The 18,930-nt window shown below is 39.1% G+C and overlaps 1 protein-coding gene and 1 pseudogene across 3 annotated transcripts in view; one reads left to right on the forward strand and one right to left on the reverse strand.

Moving 5' to 3' along the window:
• MICU3 (mitochondrial calcium uptake family member 3) overlaps window positions 1-18,930 on the forward strand; it is a 110,673-nt gene that overhangs the window by 14,363 nt on the left and 77,380 nt on the right. The gene's annotated exons all lie outside the window — the stretch shown is intronic.
• On the reverse strand, window positions 13,058-14,403 carry LOC124520416 (chromobox protein homolog 1-like; annotated as a pseudogene).

Raw genomic sequence — 18,930 nt, forward strand, 5'->3', positions numbered from 1 at the left:
AGACTATGGAGAGACCCAAATACCAAATGTCCGTCGACTAATGATGAATGGATAAACGAGATGTGGTGTATATATACAATGAATATTACTCAGCCATTAAAAAGAATGAAATCCTGGGTTGCCTGGGTGGCTCAGTCAGTTAAGCGCCCAACTTCAGGGTCAGATCATGATCTTGGACTTAGCACAGAGCCCAATGTGCAGCTCGAACTCACAGCTTGGAGCCTGGAGCCTACTTTGGTTTCTGTGTCTCCCTCTCTCTCTGCCATTCCCCCACTTGCACTCTATCTCTCTTTCTCTCTCTTTCTCAAAAATAAACATTAAAGGGGTGCCTGGGTGGCTCAGTCGATTAAGCGTCTGACTTCAGCTCAGGTCATGATCTCACAGTCTGTGAGTTTGAGGCCAGTGTCAGGCCCTTTGCTGACAGCTTGGAGCCTGGAGCCTGCTTCAGATTCTGTTACCTCTGTCTCTGTCCCACCCCTACCTATACCATATCTCTCTGTCTCAAAAATAAATAAACATTAAAAAAATTTTAAAAAAGAATGAAATCTTGAGTTTTGCCATGACATGGATGGAACTAGAGTGTATTATGCTAAGCAAAATAAGTCACAGAAAGACAAATACCATATGATTTCACTCATGTGGAATTTAAGAAACAAAACAGAGCAAATGAGAAGGGGGGCAGAGAGAAGAGAGGGAAACCACAAGAGACTCTTAATGGTAGAGAACAAACTGAGGGTTGATGGAGGGAGGTGGGTGGGGAGATGGGCTAGATGGGTGATGGGTACTGAAGAGGACACTTGTTTTGATGAGCAATGGGTGTTGTATGTAGGTCATGAATCACTGAATTCTGAAACCAATATTGCACTGTATGTTAACTAGAATTTAAGTAAAGATTTGACCAAAAAAAAATTGGTAAAAAAATGAGGTAATTCTTAAACATTGCATACTACATCAAAAATAATAATATTATATTGAAAGTAGTTAAAACAAGGTAGCTCTCAAATATTGAACAGTGAAGATAAGACTTGATTAAAGGTAAAGTGTTCTATGTGGGAAACAAAAATAAACTTAGATGTCTACTTCATGTCATAATAATCCAGGTGTCCTAAATGTTATTTAAATCCAGAGTCCTAAATGTGATTAAAAAAAAAAAAAAAAACAAACTTCCAAGATACTGAGAGGAATATATATGAAGATAAAATTTTGACCCTAGGTGGGGGAGGATTTTCAAAACAAGACAAACAGCACAATCTAGAATGGAAAATACTGCTACATTTCACTTCATTAAAACAAAAATACCTAATAAAATAGAAAGAAGTCTTGGAATGGCAGAAGATATTTATAATACATAGGACTTTCAAAGAATAAGTATCCAGAATAAATAGCAATGATCTGCAAAGCAAATTTGAAAAAAGACAACACAATAGAAAAATGAACAGGGAGTCTGAACAGGCCATTCAAGAGAAAAATACTCAGAAGACCAAACACATGAGAAAATGTTCAACATCACTAATAATAGGGAAATACAATTATAACCATTATGAAGTATTTAAAGTTTTTTCAAATGTATTTATTCTTGAGAGAGAAAGCGAGCATGTGAGCAGGGGAGAGGCAGAGAGAGAGGGAGAGAGCAAATCCCAAGCAGGCTCCATACTGTTAGTAGAGAGCCCAAAGAGGGGCTCGAATTCATGAACTGTGAGATCATGACCTGAGCCGAAATCAAAAGTTGGATGCTTAACCGACTGAGCCACCCAGGTGCCCCTGAAGTACCATTTCTTATTAATTAGACTGATAAAATTAAAAACACTGACAATAACTTTTGGCAACAAAAATTCTCATACTCTTGGTAGGAATACAAATTTTTGGAAAATAGGTTAACATTATATAGTAAATTGGAGATTCACATGTCTAATAACTCAGAAATTCTATTTAGGTATAAACTCTTGAGAAACGGAAACCTGTGCACAAGGAGACATGTTTAACAGTTTTTTACATGTCCCCAACACCTCAGTTTTTAATGGCACAACAGCTACTTGAAAATGTGTTTCTCTCTACCTGCAGCACACCTCACTTTGCCCTGTCTCAAGTGAATGACCTCCATTTTTCACAGAGGAAATGATCTATCAGAAGTAAATTTGCTCATTTATCACTTCTTCACAACTAAATATGCCTTTATCTGTCCCTCACTTCTAGTTCAACAGGAATGAAGGAAACTTCCTGCGAAACTAAAGAAAGGAGTTTACAGTCCATGATTTTTCTCCAGCCGTACCCAGTAGCCCAAGAGGTGGAATGATAATGTATAATTCTGTCCTTGAGTTTTGAAGTTGGGAGTCAGACAGCTGTGAGGCTAAGTTATTAGAGGGGGCCATCTCCTTGAATGTTGAAGTTCTCTCTGACATGATTTGGAGCAATGGGGAAAATCATGAGTTAGGTTTTAGAGTCCTCTTTAATAAGTGAGTAGGAATGCCTACAGGCTGCCATTGACAAGGTGGTAAATGATAGAATCAGGGCATATCTGCCTCCATCAGTATTAGTGACTCAGAACTTATTTGCCAGATATTAGTGCCTAAGTGAAGTTGGTGGCAGAGAAGAGCAGAGGGCCTTTGTCCTCTCACTGACAAAATACATGAACAAACAAACAAAAAAACAAAATTGATAGAAGACAGGCGACCAGATTCATTTAGTTCCATAAGAATGTTAAACTCGTGGGAGTATGTTTAAGGCAAAGTTTTACTGATTAAGGAAGATTCTTGAAAATGAAAATATTCCACCCTTGGCCACATAAAATCCTTGGATAGCTTCTCCTTAATTTGTAGAATATATTACATTTGTAATGTACCCTTCTCCAAAAAGAAATACTAGAATATCTAATTATAAACTTTCATTTTCTGTTTCTTGTCAAGACATTCACATCGTCTCCAAGATTTAGGATACAGAATTGTATTCAAATATGATCTTATTAGGGTAAGCTAGTTTATACTAACAAGTAGACTTTCAGGTTTGAGTGGATTAACCCAAATAAAAGCTTATTTATTGTTTATGTAATATTTCTAGGGTTGTGTGTAGGTTGATAGAAGTCTCCTGTATGTGGCTCACCTTCACGCAGTCATTCCGAGATGTAGATTGATAGTGACTCTACCATCTTCAACAAGTGGCTTCTAAGGTTCCCCAGAGTGTCAACCAACGAGTTAACCAAAAAGGTGGTGGTAGTGGTTGTTGTTGTTGGTGGTGGAGCATAGAGGAATACGCAGGGACAGTTTCACGGGCCAGGCCTGGAAGTGGCACGTGTCACTTCTAAACTGAGTCAGATGGGTCATATCTAAGTGCCAGAGATCCTGGGAAATGTACTCTAGCTGTATGCCTACGAAGAAGGATTAATGACTTCATTAATATAATTAATATATATGTGTACCACCAATTACTTCAAACTTTTTAATTCTCATTATAGGAACTGATAGCTCCTCAAGTTTAAATGGAATTTTAATTGAAAGTATGTATATTAAATATCACAATGTTACGTGTAGATTTTATGTTGTCCTCAGGTAATCTGAGTAAATTGCAGTCTGCAAAAATAAATGTCACTGCATTGATGAAACCTAAAGAGTAAAGGAGAATCTGCCTCCCTACCTCAAGCCTTACAAGTTTCCTTGTGGTAGGAGAAATTAGTTGGCTTAATATCTACAACCACCACCTCTTTGAACCTGATCTGGAGCCACTTTCCAGGTGTATACTTCATAATGTGCTAGAAATTTATGAGCCTGCTATGGTTCCTGCAAAGAAACACTGCATAGTTCTGAATTTGGGGATAGCTAAGAACTTGTTCTGTTTCCTTGAGCATCAGCCTTTTACTCTTTCTTCATAGGCAACTTTCTAGATGGGAATATTTAAACTTTCTCCTAGATTATGAAACTGAATCTCATATAATACTCTCTAAGTATAAAACCTTGAGAATGAAGTTAGAAACTATGTATTAATTATGCCTTTAAAAATGTTTATAGGGGCGCCTGGGTGGCGCAGTCGGTTAAGCGTCCGACTTCAGCCAGGTCACGATCTCACGGTCCGTGGGTTCGAGCCCTGCGTCAGGCTCTGGGCTGATGGCTCAGAGCCTGGAGCCTGTTTCCGATTCTGTGTCTCCCTCTCTCTCTCTGCCCCTCCCCCGTTCATGCTCTGTCTCTCTCTGTCCCAAAAATAAATAAAAAACGTTGAAAAAAAAATTTAAAAATAAATAAATAAATAAATAAATAAAAATGTTTATATCTCCGGGCACCTGGGTTGCTGTTGGTTAAGCATCTGACTTCAGCTCAGGTCATGATCTCATGGTTCGTGAGTTCAAGCCCCGTATCAGGCTCTGTGCTGACAGCTCAGAGCCTGGAGCTTGCTTCAGATTCTTTGTCTCCCCTGTCTCTGCCTCTCTACTGCTCACACTCAAAAATAAATAAACATTTTTAAAAATTGTGTTCAGTTTTAATGTTCTGCCACAGTCTGTCTTTGTAACAGTAACTGAGTCATTTAACCTTTCAGGGTTATCACTCTTCTTGAATGTCATAGGAATCTATGACTTCTATGAAATGTCATAGATAGCATGATTGATTTGAATTTGTAAGGCCCATTTCAGCTATATAGTTCTTTAATCTTAACATCACTCTATTCTTCTTAATATTTTGATTATTACTAGTAGTTGCTTTAATCTTGTTCCCATCTTTTAATCCTCTCTAAACTTCATTTTTTGAAGTTTTTATTTTTATTCCGTTAACATGCTATATTAATGTTTCAGGTATACATAGCAATTCAACATTCCATACATTACCTGGTGCTCATCACAGCAAATGCACTCCTTAATCCCTATCACCAATTTCACCCGCACCCCTGCCTACCTCCCCTCTGGGAACCAGCAGTTTGTTCTCCAAAATTAAGACTCTGTTTCTTGATTTATCTCTCTCTTTCTATTTTTTCCCTTTGCTTGTTTGTTTTGTTTATTAAATAACACATATAAGTGAAATCATGTGGTATTTGTCTTTCTCTGACTTATTTCGCTTAGCATTATACCCTCTAGCTCTGTCCATATCATTGCAAATGGCAAGATTTCATTTGGCTGAACAATATTCCATTGTATATATGTTTTAAATCCGTTTTATAAATTAAAACATTAGTTTATAAACTTTGTCCCAGATAATGCTTTTTAAGCTTTTATTCTTATTTATTCAAGGGACATTTAAGTTCTCTAAGAAAATAAAATGCCAGTGTGTTGGGAATAAACTGCCAAAACTAAGTAATATTATACAAACTTGTTAATCCTTTTCAATAATAATTTCTACAATTGAAAAATTGAATTGTTTTTAAGATTTTATACATTTAGTGCTTTTTTCTTATTCTCTTTTTGAAGTTGCTTTTGCTAAATTTAAAAGGTATGTAAATATTGTACAGTTGACCCCTGAACAATTCAGGGGTATGGGTACCAACCTCCTGTGCAGTCAAAATTCTACATATAACTTTTGACTCCTTCCAAACTTAATACCCTACTGTTTACCAGAAGCCTTACTGATAATATAAATAGTTGATTAACACATATTTTGTATGTGATATGTATTATGTGCAAATATTATAATATGCATACACTTTATTCTGACAACAAGGTAAGCTAGAGAAAAAATGTTACTAACAAGATCATAAGGACCTGGCGAAGATGGTGGCGTAGAAGGACACTGGGCTCTCTGTGTCCTGCTGATCGCTTAGATTCCACCCACATCAGCCTAAATAACCCAGAAAACTACCAGAAGACTAGCAGAATGGACTCACTGGAGAAAGCGTAGACAAGAGGCCCATGGAAGACGGTAGGAAGGGCAGAGAGATAGCGCATGCTACAAGGACTGGCAGGAGGGAGCCGGGGCGGTGGAGGGGCAGCCTACCCGGCAAGACAGACCCCCGAAGTCTGGCTTGCAAAAACAGAGGGGCTGGACTCCATGAGTTCTGACAGCCAGCGGGACTTAACATCTGGAATGTTAAAAGTCAACAGCTCTGCTCTCAGATAGCGGGGAGGGCGAGAGGACACCGGGAGGGAGACTTGTTGAGCCCTGGAAGACAGAGCTCAGCTCGGCAGGGGAATAAAGGGGCTGGTAAGCACCATTTCCTTCTCCCATACCCCAGCCGAAATCCCAGAGGGAACCAGTTCCCGTCACCAAACTTGCTTGCACCGTGCAAACGCCCAATGCTGTGCTTCTGTGGATCCATCCCTCCGATGGGCCTACCTCTTTCCCGGTGCTGCAGGGCCCCTCCCACAGGGGACCACCAGGGGCAAAGCGAGCTAAGCCTGCCCCTCCCGTCCCTGTGCACCTTGCGAATCTACCCTGGCTAATATGCCAAATCCCATCGAAGCAACACCACAAGTCTGGCAGTGTACAAGTAGCCCAGGCATGGGCCACACCACTCCACAGTGAGTCCTGCCCCTGGGAAAAGGGAAGATAAGGTACTCACCAGTCTGACTGTGGCCCAGCAGTGGGCTGGGGGCAGACATCCAGTCTGACTGCAGCCCGGCCCACCAACACAAGTTACTCCAGACAGCACAGGGGAAGTGCCCTGCACTTTGGAGCCACCACAGGGACTACCCAAAATGAGGAAACGGAAGAACTCTCCTCAAAAGAAACTCCAGGAAGTAGCAACAACTAATGAATTGATCAAAAACGATTTAAGCAATATAATGGAACAAGAATTTAGAATAATAGTCATAAAGTTAATCGCTGGGCTTGAAAAAAGCATAGAGGACAGCAGAGAATCTATTGATACAGAGATCAAGGGACTAAGAAATAGTCATGAGGAGCTAAAAAATGCTGTAAATGAGGTGCAGAATAAAATGGAGGTGGCCATAGCACAGGTTGAAGAAACAGAGGAGAGAATAGGTGAATTAGAAGATAAAATTATGGAAAAAGAGGAAGGTGACAAAAAGATAAAAAAATCCAGGAGTATTAGGGGAGAATTAGAGAACTAAGTGATGCAATCAAACAGAACAATATCCATATCATAGGAATTACAGAGGAAGAAGAAGTGAGAGAGAGGGGCTGAAGGTGTACTTGAACAAATCATAGCTGAGAAGTTCCCTGATCTGAGGAAGGAAACAGGCATTGAAATCCAGGAGGCCCACAGAACTCCCTTCAGAGGTAACTTGAATCGATCTTCTGCACGACATATCATACTGAAACTGGCAAAATACAAGGATAAAGAGAGAATTCTGAAAGTAGCTAGGGATAAACAGGCTCTGACTTACAAAGGGAGACACTTAAGAGTAGTGGCAGACCTATCTACTGAAACTTGGCAAGCCAGAAAGGAACTGCAGGAAATCTTCAATGTGATGAACAGAAAAAAATATACAGCTGAGAATCCTTTATCCAGCAAGTCTGTCATTCAGAATAGGAGAGAGAAAGGTTTTCCCAGACAAAAACTGAAGGAATTCATCACCACTAAACCAACTCTATAAGAGATCCTAAGGGGGATTCTGTGAGTGAAATGTTGCAAGGACCACAAAGTACCAGAGACATCACTGCAAGCATGAAACCTACAGACATCACAATGACTCTAAACCCTTATCTTCCAATAATAGCAATGAATGTAAATGGACTAAATGTTCCAACCAAAAGACATATGGTATCAGAATGGATAAAAAAACAAGACCCATCTATTTGCTGTCTACAAGAGACTCATTTTAGACCTGAGGACACCTTCAGATTGAAAGTGAGGGGATGGAGAACTATCTATCATGCTACTGGAAGTCAAAAGAAAGCTGGAGTAGCCATACTTGTATCAGACAAACTAGACTTTACATTAAAGGTTGTAACGAGATGAAGAAGGGGCATTATATAATAATTAAGGGTCTATCCATCTGGAAGAGCTAACAATTATAAATGTCTATGCACCGAATACAGGAGTCCCCAAATATATAAAACAATCACAAACGTAGGCAACCTTATTGATAAGAATCTGGTAATTGCAGGGGACTTTAATACCCCTCTTACAACAATGGGTAGATCATCTAGACACAGGATCAATAAAGAAACAAGGGCCCTGAATGATAACATTGGATCAGATGGATTTGACATATATATATAGAACTCTGCATCCCATAGCAACAGAATATACTTTCTTCTCGAGTGCACGTTCAGTATTCTCCAAGATAGATCACATACTGGGTCACACAACAGCCCTTAATAAGTATAAAAGAGATCATACCATGCACGCTTTCAGACCACAATGCTATGAAACTTGAAATCAACCACAGGAAAAAGTCTGGAAAACCTCCAAAAGCATGGAGATTAAAGAACACCCTACTAAAGAATGAATGGGTCAACCAGGCAATTAGAGAAGAAATGTAAAAATATATGAAAACAAATGAAAATGTAAATCCAACAATCCAAATGCTTTGGGATGCAGCAAAGGCAGACCTGAGAGGAAAATACGTTGCAATCCAGGCCTATCTCAAGAAACAAGAAAAATCCCAAATCAAAAATCTAACACCTAAAGGAAATAGAAGGAGAATGGCAGATACCCCAAACCCAGCAGAAGAAAAGAAATAATAAATATCAGAGCAGAAATAAATAATATAGAATCTAAAAAAAACTGTAGAGCAGATCAATGAAACCAAGAGTTGGTTTTTTGAAAAAATGAACATAATTGATAAACCTCTAGCCAGGCTTCTCAAAAAGAAAAGGGAGATGACCCAAATAGATAAAATCATGAATGAAAATGGAATTATTACAACCAATCCCTCAGAAATACAAGCAGTAATCAGGGAATACTATGAAAAACTATATGCCAACAAACTGGACAACCTGGAAGAAACGGACAATTCCAAGCACCCACACACTTCCAAAACTCAAACAGGAAGAAATAGAAAACTTGAACAGACCCATAACTGGCAAAGAAATTGAATAAGTTATCAAAAATCTCCCAACAAATAAGAGTCCAGGACCAGATGGCTTCCCAGGTGAATTCTACCAACATTTAAAGCAGAGATAATACCTATCCTTCTCAAGCTATTCCAAAAAACAGAAAGGGAAGGAAAACTTCCAGACTCATTCTGTGAAGCCAGCATTACTTTGATTCCCAAACCAGACAGAGACCCAGCAAAAAAAAAAGAGAACTACAGGCCAATATCCCTGATGAATATGGATGCAAATATTCTCAGTAAGATACTAGCAAATCGAATTCAACAGCATATAAAATGAATTATTCACCATGATGAAGTGGAATTCATTCCTGGGCTGCAGGGCTGGTTCAACATTCACAAATCAATCAATGTGATACAGCACATTAATAAAAGAAAAGAACTGTATGATCCTGTCAATCGATGCAGAAAAAGCATTTGACAAAATTCAGCATACTTTCTTAATAAAAACCCTTGAGAAAGTCGGGATAAAAGGAACATACTTAAACATCATAAAAGCCATTTATGAAAAGCCAACAGCTAATATCATCCTCAGTTGGGAAAAATTGAGAGCTTTCCCCCTGAGATCAAGGACACGACAGGGATGTCCACTCTCACCGCTGTGGTTTAACATAGTGTTGGAAGTTCTAGCATCAGCAATCAGACAACAAAAGGAAATCAAAGGCATCCAAATTGGCAAAGATGAAGTCAAGCTTTCACTTTTTGCAGATGACATGATATTATACATGGAAAATCCAATAGACTCCACCAAAAGTCTGCTAGAACTGATACATGAATTCAGCAAAGTTGCAGGATAGAAAATCAATGTACGGAAATCAGTTGCATTCTTATACACTAACAATGAAGCAACAGAAAGACAAATAAAGAAACTGATCCCATTCACAATTGCACCAAGAAGCCTAAAATACCTAGGAATAAATCTAACCAAAGACGTAAAAGATCGGTATGCTGAAAACTATAGAAAGCATATGAAGGAAGTTGAAGAAGATATAAAGAAATGGAAAGACATTGCCTGCTCATGGATTGGAAGAATAAATATTGTCAAAATGTCAATACTACCCAAAGCAATCTACACATTCAATGCAATCCCAATCAAAATTGCACCAGCATTGTTCTTGAAGCTAGAGCAAGTAATCCTAAAATTTGTATGGAACCACAAAAGGCCCCGAATAGCCAAAGTAATTTTGAAGAAGAAGACCAAAGCAGGAGGCATCACAATCCCAGACTTTAGCCTCTACTACAAAGCTGTCATCATCAAGACAGCATGGTATTGGCACAAAAACAGACACATAGACCAATGGAATAGAATAGAGACTCCAGAATTGGACCCACAAAAGTATGGCCAACTAATCTTTGACAAAGCAGGAAAGAATATCCAATGGAAAAAAGTCTCTTTAACAAGTGGTACTGGGAGAACTAGACAGCAACATGCAGAAGAATTTGAAAGTAGACCACTTTCTTACACCATTCACAAAAATAAACTCAAAATGGATAAAGAACCTGAATATGAGACAGGAAACCATCAAAACCCTAGAGGAGAAGCAGGAAAAAACCTCTCTGACCTCAGCCACAGCAATTTTTTACTTGACACATCTCCAAAGGTAAGGGAATTAAAAGCAAAAATGAACTATTGGGACCTCATCAAGATAAAAAGCTTCTGCACTACAAAGGAAACAACAAAACTAAAAGGCACCCAATGGAATGGGAAAAGATATTTGCAAATGACATATCAGACAAAGGGCTAGTATCCAAAATCTATAAAGAACTCACCAAAAACTCCCCACCCGAAAAACAAATAATCCAGTGAAGAAATAGGCAGAAAACATGAATAGACATCCAGATGGCCAACAGGTACATGAAAAGGTGCTCAACGTCACCCCTCATTAGGGAAATACAAATCAAAACCACACTGAGATACCACCTCATGCAGGTCAGAGTGGCTAAAATGAACAAATCAGGAGACTATAGATGCTGGAGAGGATTTGGAGAAACGGGAACCCTCTTGCACTGTTGGTGGGAATGCAAACTGCTGCAGCCACTCTGCAAAACAGTGTGGAGGTTCCTGAAAAAATTAAAAATAGATCTACCCTATGACCCAGCAATTGCACTGCTAGGAATTTACCCAAGGGATACAGGAGTACTGATGCATAGGGGCACTTGTACCCCAATGTTTATAGCAGCACTTTCAACAATAGCCAGATTATGAAAAGAGCCTAAATGTCCATCAACTGATGAATGGATAGAGAAATTGTGGTTTATGTACACAATGGAATACTACTTGGCAATGAGAAAGAATGAAATATGGCCTTTTGTAGCAACATGGATGGAACTAGAGATTGTTACACTAAGTGAAATAAGTCCTACAGAGAAAGACAGATACCATATGTTTTTACTCTTATCTGGATCCTGAGAAACTTAACAGAAGACCATGGGGGAGGGGAAGGGAAGAAAAAAAAGGGAGGGAGGCAAACCATAAGAGACTCTTAAAAACTGAGAACAAACTGAGGGTTGATGGGGGGTGGGAGGGAAGGGAAGGTGGGTGATGGGCATTGAGGAAGGCACCTGTTGGGATGAGCAGTGGGTGTTGGATGGAGACCAATTTGACAATAAACTTCATAATAAAAAAAAAGATCATAAGGCAGAGAAAATACATTTACAGTGCTATTTCAGAAAAAAAAATCTGTGTATTGGTGAACCTGTGTTCAGGTGTGAACTGTAAACCACTCAGAATTAATAATTGTTAACATTTTGATATTTTTTCTAGTTTTCTTTCAGAGATAACTACCGTCTATGTGTGCTATCTTTTTTAATAGCAATATTGAGGAACATTGGCCTCTAATAGAGTTTCTCTTCACTTTTTTTTTTAATGAACCTATAGTTTTAAGACAAAAACTGACAATGTGGTAGGACGTTTACATTTAAACAAAGTTTTCAAGGAAGCCTAACACATGCCTAGAAAGATTTTATAATGGATTTTTAGATGCAGGTCTAGACTGTGTCAAGAACTAATGGATCTCATGATTGAAGACAGCTTTTCAGGTATCAGGTAATTCTTAGGATTAGAAAAAGTCTTGTTTTGTGCTCTAAAGTGAACCACTGTGCCAGTGTGAATGTTTAATGTCCTGAGACCAGGGCTTTTGAAATCATTCAACTTTTAAAGTGCTTCTGTGAACTTGTGCTGTCAGTGCTGCAACCAGTGGCTTTAGGGTTCAAAATTCAAGTAACAGAGAGGCTCCAAGACTCTTCCATTCTGAGAGCATGGGCCTTTCTTTCCCTACTTTCCCACTTTCTATACCACTTCTTTCCCTCCCCAAGTGCCTTGGCCAGTGGCTCGGATGAACAAGCTGCTATTTATAACTTTATAATTGAAAAAGAAGCGTGTTGTCAACATCAAGAGTTAGCACTGCTAAGACAGAACAGTGGGCCTGTATGTGCTCCGATAGAAGACTTTCCCTCCTCAACCAGTTTCCATCCCACAAGTGGCAGCTGGTGGTTTATTAACTCACTTAGTTCTTTCCTGGGAATAGCATTAAGCTCAGGCAAGGAACACCTTGGGTGATAAGTTTCAGGCATTTTAAATAGTTTCTTATAGTCCTCATTTAGGTCACTGGTGACATTTTTCTTTTAAGATAAAATATTCTGGACGTAGAACAAAATCATCATTAAGTTGTTCTTTCCGTTGTGACACCATTTTCCCAGTCAGGCCCCAAATTTTAATAAAAATGATCCTACCTATCTCCCTTCGTACTCCATCCCTTGTACCCACAAATTACATACCAATGATTACCAAAAACTACACTACACACGCGCTACACTGTAAAAATGCAGTGTCAGCACTTTGGGGAAGCAGGCTGTGGGGTGTGGAGATGGTCTTTGAAGGTCTGCAGTATCTTTTGCTGTCCCACACACCCATTCTGCAGGTTTTGTCCTTCCTGTCCTTCCTGTCCTTCTGCTTTTCTCAGCAAAACCCAGAATGAGCTGCCTTGCACTACTTCTCCCCCTTCCCCTCCACTGGGATGGGTGTGCAAACTACATGGCGTGGACGGGCTTTACTTGGGCTGCTGTAGAGCACAGCACACTGTGCTGACTCTTCAAAGGACATCCTCTCAAGCCACTCCTGTGGTGTCAAGGCAAGTAGAACTCCCTCCTCCCCACTTGAAGCCTGCAGTCAGGTATGACAGGGGCCGGTACTCGGGAGAGCGCATTCTTGTCATCTCTGCCACCATCCTCTGAAAGGCAGGAATGCCACATCAGCCTTTCCTCAGAGAAAGGTATGACCCCCTCCCCCCTGCTGTGGGCACTTGACATTGGCTTCCTTGGTGGGGACCAGGTCGTCCTCGCCAGATTTTTTCCATTCCATCAGGAACATGAGTTCTCCGCTGGAGTCTGTAGCTCCAGTAATCTGCTCCATCCAGCTCCAAACCACTGGCAGAGTCCCATGGCTTTTCTGACTCTTCTTTCTTCTTCTTTGGTTTGTTCTCTCCCTTATTTTCAGAGCCAGAGTCAGTTTTGTGCTTGCCTTCCTCTGATTTATCTGTCCCATGTACTGTTTTCTGTGACTGTAGAAACTGGGCATTGAGGTCAGGGCAGTCCGGGTTGTCTTCTGACTCCCATGTGTTATCCTCCTCTCAGGACCCCTTGCACTTCAGGAGTATCCCCTTTGCCTTTTCCACTCCATGTTTGGGAACCTTTTACACCCACGAATTCTTCCCCCTCTTCTAGCACCTCCTCCACTTTCTTCTTAATTGGTTTCTTCCCCACAGTGCCCGCCAGCTTTCTGGTCTAAAGGGTGATGCTGCTCAGAGCTGTGCCCAAGAGCATGAGAGGAAACTTTGCCACACTGGTGGTGTGTCAGGCCGGTGGGGAAAGTGGCCTCCAGAAAAGAAACAAATCTCTTCACTTTTTGAAGCTTGTTTTTGTCTTAGCAATAGAAACAAAGGTCAATACAACATGATGGTTGAGATGTAGTCTTTGGAGTCAGAATACCTAGATTTGAATCTCTAGTCTTTCACTGCACAACCTTGCCAAAGCTAATTAAGTTTACATGCCTATGCCTCACTTTCCTCATCTGTAAAGTAGGGATAGTAATAGTACCTACATCACAGAATTATTAAGAGAGCTTAAAATGGTCAGGCACATAGGAAGGTCTTGCTATGTGTTAACTTTTTCTTTTTTTTTTTTTTTAATGTAATTAGATAGCGACTTTGTGTGTGGATAGCAGCACGGTTACTATGTCAGGTAACCTTCAGATCTACCCTCCATTGTCCTGCTTGTAATGCTGGTGTTGGAACTTGCCAACATTTCTTTTTTGCCAGTAGAGCTTGCAGCAGGGAACTGTAGGAGAAGTGGTTTCTTTCTCGGACACTGGCGTACCTCTCTTCTTGTTCCTGGGGCAGCACCGTGAAACACCCAGTGACACTCATCTTCAAGCTGTTCTGTGCCAGGGGCCAGTCAGAAGATGGAAACCACATGGTAATTTGAATGCATAATGTTCAATATGAAGAATTATTAACTATTTATGATAGGAAAGCTACTGAGAAGGAATCAAAATTCAAAAGAATATTCTAGGGCCAAGAGAGAGAACCTAAGGAAAAAACAAACTTGGAAGGGCAGCTGCCTCCCCAGGTTGGGATTTAGGCCTCGTGAGAAAAAGTGTGTTCACAGCAAGAGCTTTTCCGCAGTGGCTGGGCTGAGGCTGGCAGACAGGGAGATACCAGCTAGAACTGGCAACCTGGAAGTCACCTGCTGGTGTGCCCTTGGGCCAGTGTTGGCAGACAGGGAACCATGTGGTGGAATGTGCTTGCAGGAGATCTCCCACTGGGATGCAAGTAGGCCAAGGCTGGTTGGTGGGCAGGGAACTTGAAATTGTGACTGGTAAGCGGGGAACCCCTCCACAGGGATCTAGGTGGGCCAAAGACTCTAGGACTGATCTTACTCAATGTTCGCTTGTTTGTTTGTTTGTTTATAAAGGATCCGACAGAGAGGGTTCCTCTCAACTCAGATCTCCCAGTATTCGAGTTCCGACAGAATAAAATGCCAGCTTGAGGGAAATGACCTGCCAGAACATTTTTAAGACCTGTATAAGTGAGTAGAGAAAAAGGGCCGATGAGTCACTCTGTGGTTGGTGTTCTGGACTGAATGTTTGTGTCCCCCCGAAATGTATATGTTAAAACTCTAGCCCCTCGTGTGGCTGTATTTGGAAATAGCATCTCTAAGAAAGTCATAAGGTTAAATGACGTCATAAGGGTAGGCTCCTGGTCTGATAGGATAAGTGTCCTTATAAGAAGAGACACAAAGAGAGGGAGCTCACTCACACTTTCTGAGTGTGCCCACACACCGAGGACAGACCATGTGAGGATTCCGGAAGAAGGTGACCATCTGCCATCCAGAAAGACTTCTCACCAGAAACTTTCTGTGCTGGCACCTCAATCTTGGACTTCTAGCTTCCAAAACTACGGGAAAATGAATTTCTGTTTAAGCCGTCCAGTCTGTGGTATTTTGTTATGGCAGCCTGAGCTAACTAATACAACTGGGTAAGTTCAAGGTGATTCATTTAGGGTAAAATAGTACAGACTATTAATGGTGTGTTATGTTCATTTCTTTGATTGCAACCTAGAAAAACTATCTTAGAGTCATGTAGCCAGGCCTAGAAGACAGTGGCGTAGTGCACAGCTAGAGATTTTGTCATTAAGGGTCAGCCATCGCTCTTAGGAAATAAATGAAATACCTACCACATACCGTATAATCTAGATGTTTGGAACTGAGCCAGAAAAACTGAGAGAAAGGTGCTAGAGTATGAGGCAGATGGGAGCCTCAAGGAAATACCAGGCCATCGGAATAGTTTTATCATCTTGAACATATTTAGAAACTTCCAACCTACAGTGCCACAGAGGCACTTGACACGGCAAACTTTACTCATGGGGCTGAGCTGCCCTAAGACTATTTCTGGACCCTGCTGATTAACAGAGGATTCTCGATGAACTGTTTCTGTTGGCCAGGGGAGAAGGAATTGTTCTCATGTAGTTTTCATTTGTCTTTGTAATTTGTGGAGCTAGAGTTTATTTGTCCATTTGTCAGTTGAAAATGCTAAGGTTCAGAGAGCTTATTTTTCCCAAGGTTACCTAACTGGGAAGTGGTGAACATAGGCCTGAAGGAGTACAAAACAATGCACTTTTATTCCAGTGTGCCAAGCTGTCTAGAGTAGAAAGAACACTGGATTTGGTCCTAGACTCGGTTGCTATCTCTATGCTTGAGGAAGGTTTCTCTAAACAAAGCTAGTAACTCTTGTCTAAAATTGGGCTAATAATATATGTGCTGTTTGCTTTTTAAAAAACAATACTCCATTCCACAACTTTTTCTAAAGTCTGTGTGTATGTGTATTTCTTTAAAGCGTGAATTTTGTTTCTCTTTTTTACCCATTCTTTCTTAACTTGGTTTATTTCACCCACTTATGTATCCTCTGAATCTTACTATAGTGCCACCTCTTTTTTCCCCCTTTTTTGAGAGAGAGAGGGAGGGAGGGAAGGAGGGAGAGCAGAAACGGGAGAAGGGCAGAGGGGAAGTGAGGGAATCTTTTTTTTTTTTTAATTTTTTTAAGTGTTTAATTTTGAGAGAGAGAGGGAGCATGAGCAGGGGAGGGGGAGAGAGAGAGAAAGAAAGACAGACACAGAATCTGAAGAAGGATCCAGGCTCTGAGCTATCAGCACAGAGCCCAGTACAGGGCTTGAACTCACGAACCGCAAGAACATGACCTGAGCTGAAGTGGGATGTTTAACCGACTGAGCCAGCCAGGTGCCCTGAGAGGGAGAGAATCTTAAGCAGGCTCCATGCTCATTGCGGACCCTAATGTGGGGCTGTGTCCCCACAACCCAGGAATCATGACCTGAGCCGAAATCAAAAGTTGGTCACTCAACTGACTGAGCCATCCTGGCACCCCAGTGTACTATCACCTCTTAATCTACCATATCCTTTTTTAATAGCTATACACTACTCCATTATTTAACTATTATCTCACTCATGGAAATTTTGATTGTTTCTATTTTTTCAATATCAGAAACATTGCTACAGTGAATATCAGGTTTCTATGTAGACACACATGTTAAATTGCTAGGTCCATCGCTACTAAATTTTAATAGCAACTATTGAATTGTTCTTCAAAATGGTTGCATCCAAATATACTTCATCCCGATCGTCATGAACTTCTAGTGTCCCCTTTACTTAATATTATCAAATTTGATTGTTTCCAATTCGAGTGTGAAGAAATGATTTGTCATGATTGTTACAAATTACATTTCTAAAAAAAAAGTTCCATTTCTGTGATTACTGGTGACGTAGAGAATTTTTTTGTTTATAGTTTCCTGGGAATTGCCTTCTAATATCTTCACCAATTTTTGTTTTTTATTGACTTCTAGGACATGGCAAAATTGAAATCCTGTTCCTACTTTATAGGTCATAAATGTTTTCTCTCATCTCAGGCCTTTAAAATATAATTACAGACCTATAAACTTAAACACATATATCATTTTCTTCGTAACACATATGTGACCATACTGTCCCTATTGTTCTTGCCTTTTAGACCGATACTATATTAAGACATTATTATATCGATAAATCATAGATCTCTGATTCTTATCTTATATTTAGGTGCTATTCCAAACTATGGATATAATGTAATTTATGTTTAATATTGTTTATTTCATTTTCAGTGCTTTTTAAAAATCAGATTTGATAGGGGCTTATTTTATTGGTCTTTTCAAATAATACTTTTAAAATTAAATTTATTTACTGTTTTATTGTTTTACTTCTGCTTTTATCTTTAGTAATTATTCCCTTCTATTTTCTTCAAATTTATCTTTATTTATTTTTTGGCTTATTGTATTGAATACATAGTTTATTTACTTTAAATTCTTATTTTAAATTCTTACTTTAAATACATTTAAGGTTATTAATTTTCCCCTCTCAGTAATGGCTTTGACCAAATTACACAGATTGTTAATTGTAAATCCCTAAGTGTCATTTATTTTCAAAAAGCTTGTAATCTCAGTTTTAATTTCTTTTTTAACCCAAGAATTGCCCAATTGTGTAATAGTATATCTTAAATTTCCCAAAGTGGTCTTTTTTATGTTGGTTTTTTTTTTGTTAATAACTTTTAGCATTTTTCCATATGAGGGAAGGAATAAAACTTGAATGATTTTTTAAAATGACATATATCCAACTTTCAAAAATATAGTACATAGATAATATAATGCATAGCTATAGATGCACTGACAGCTTAAAAAATAAACTGTTAGCATATATACCTCTGTCATAATTCTCTCTTCCCCAAAGAGATAACCACTGTTCTAAACTTGATTTTTATCATTCTTGTGCAAGTTTTCATAATATTATTATAAGTGAATGTACCCTTGAATAATATATACTGATTTTATAGTATCTTTTTCTAGTTTGTATTTTTACTTAATATTATCTTTAAAAACCTTACCTGTATTGATACAGGTACTCCTGGTAAATTTATTTTTCCTATTCTCTAATAGTCTATGAATATTTCATTGAGCCTATATAACTTCCACATTTTTATCTTATTGATATTTTTATGAAGAATAATATATGATCAGTTTATATATTTTGTTTATTAAAAACAAATAAACATCTTATTTGTTTTGTTACACAAATTTTTTTCTTACATGATTTTGTCATTTGACCTATCCATTTCTAGTAGAGATTTGTTGACATCTCAGCCATGATTGTGAATTGGTCAAATTGCATTTTTCTAACCAGTTTTCCATTATAGAATTTTAAACTATTTTGCCTTATGTGTGTAATAGCTTCTTGGTGAATTTTTCTTTGCCCCATTTAATGCTTTTGGCCCTTAATTTTGTGCATTTTCAAGAATTCTTGGCAATGTTTAATTCTGGCTCTTGTAAGGAACATTTATATGACTTCTTAAAAATACAATGTGAGAGTTGCTCTTTTTTTTTTTTTTACTGTTTATTTATTTT

The sequence above is a fragment of the Lynx rufus genome, unplaced genomic scaffold, assembly GCF_022079265.1.
Source record: "Lynx rufus isolate CCGP_SWC_20201006 ecotype Redwood Valley unplaced genomic scaffold, mLynRuf1.p SCAF_3, whole genome shotgun sequence".
In the NCBI taxonomy this organism is placed as follows: Eukaryota; Metazoa; Chordata; class Mammalia; order Carnivora; family Felidae; genus Lynx; species Lynx rufus.